A 2,285-nucleotide genomic window follows, 5' to 3' on the forward strand; every position below is an offset into this window, starting at 1 on the left:
GCCAAGCAGACAAACTTTTTGATATACAACGCAACGAAATTGACTGGACGTCTTTGGGCTTCCAGGTAACCATGAACAGTCACCAGCGAAAGTGGAGGGTCCACAGTAGACACAAATTATTATTCATTCATTGAGAGGCCGGTGCTTCGGAGCTTTGAAGGCTCATGACGCTGTCTAGAGGCGTTACGCTGTTGTCGGAACCCTATATGTCTACTTCCCTGGTCAACCCGGTGGCTAAGAACCCTCTCATGTTGCCTTGATCTCTGCATTTTCTTGCAGGGCCCTACGCTGCCGGTGGGCACTGTCTGCTAGCTGCTTGGGCACTCTTGGTCGATCACGGGTCCTCCACGAATTCTTTCCATTCACCCGAAAGACTCTACTCGCTTTTGTCGGGGCCCGACATGCCAGGGTGCACTCAATTGCTCAGGGGCCCTTAATAATAGTATCAGGCTGTTCCCACCTGCTCGAATGGCCTTGTGTTGTTGCTGGGGCCCATATAAGGCGAGGCATCGGACGCCAGAGGGCAGGGTGGAGCGTGCCAAGCATTGCGGGACATTACGAGCACTTTACGGCTTTAAAAGCAAAGTTTTGCCGTCGACCAGGACTTTGACGATCGGATGGCGGAGTCGGTACCCGCACTTAGCGCTAGCGCTCATTCTGGAAATGCATACGGTGGTGTTTATGGAGCTGGATCAGCTCGCATACGGTCTGGTTCGGCGCGAACCATAAAACGCATGGTAACGGTCGGTGGGCAACTCTTTATTTATTCAAGGTCAAACAGGGGGTTCATTTCATATAGCAGCCCGGGAGGGTACGATAATACAGGGGAATGTGAATGATTCTCATTTCGACGATACATAGATACTACACATACAATCAAAAGGCACGTACTAAACCTAAAAAAGCTTATGACCGCCCTATTATATATCATAGCACATTATATATATATTTATATATATATATATATATATATATATATATATATCATAAATAAACATTACAATCGGAACGTATCACAATTGCTAAAAAAGCAGTCCTTATATCGGAAATGCGGAGGACGGTGTTTTTATCGTTGATCCCTAGTTGCGTGAACATAGTCATCCTAACATATCCCTTCCTCCTGTAAAAAAATATACCAGAAACGCTGAACTGGATCTCTCCATTGTGGTGTAAGTTCTTGGCTTAGCAATTCAACAATGTTACTGTCGTAAACAAACCATGGAAAGGCGAAACAAACAGGCCGTGTGAAACTACGGCTTATTCAGTGTGTGGCTTGAACTCTCGCCATGTTTTGTTCAACAGTGGCATGTGTTCTTTTGCAAGACCAAGACTGCAAGACACATGCATTCTAATGACCATGCAATGGCAAAACAGGATATAAAACAAAGACAGTCACCAGTGATCTCACATTCTTCAAATCGTGGCTCTCACAGAAGATGCTTGGAGGACAAAACCGAGGAACCTGTCAACACCACCTCAGAGCGCTTCACGCCACCACTCTGACATCATTCTGACATCATTCTGAGCGGCCCGGAGCGATTTCACGGGGCCGGTCAGACCGTATCGTACGATCGTGTTTTCTGAATTAGTTCTGACCTTTTCCTGTCACGTACATCAGCTTAAGACTGCAATTATGTGACTACCCACTTGCCGGACCTGTTGCCCCCGAACTTTATTATCGCCTCTGATCATAAGACCCACGTCCACATGGACAAGGCAGCTTACCGTCAAAAGCTCCAGGCCTTTTTGGACTTGAGGTTAGACGCATCACCGTCGACAAGAGTGACTGAACAATCGACCACCTGCAGCGGGTTCAGCTGTTGTTCACATTGGACCGCCAGGGCGTCATGTGGAGCATCTTTTGTTGTTCCGGTGTGACGGATGTGAAATCTCTGATGACCACCACTGTTGCCGTACGTGTTTTGTAATTGTAGTGGAAGTTGCTGACGCCTTGCAGCGTCAGTATTTGTAACGCTCAGCACCGCCCCTGCCTCGCCGGCTACTAGGCCCCTCTGGCAGGTCGGGCCGGGGGTGGTCTCGGGGTTCGCGTTCGGCGTGGCTGACATTCCCTTGCGTCTGCCGATGCCGGACAATACAACTCGCATCTCGACCGCAGTCGAATGCTACCACACTCACGATTGTGCGTGCCTTTCACTGTTGAGGAAAGTATTGGTTAAATCTTATCCGGGCCAACCAATCTTTTAAAAAGCTGGCGTACGTTGATGCCCCGATCCATTTGTATGGCCAGATGAAAAACCTTCCAGCATTCGCAGACTGGCCATGTA

This window comes from Pollicipes pollicipes, unplaced genomic scaffold, assembly GCF_011947565.3.
Source record: "Pollicipes pollicipes isolate AB1234 unplaced genomic scaffold, Ppol_2.1 Scaffold_7231;HRSCAF=8579_pilon_pilon_pilon, whole genome shotgun sequence".
NCBI lineage: Eukaryota > Metazoa > Arthropoda > Thecostraca > Pollicipedomorpha > Pollicipedidae > Pollicipes > Pollicipes pollicipes.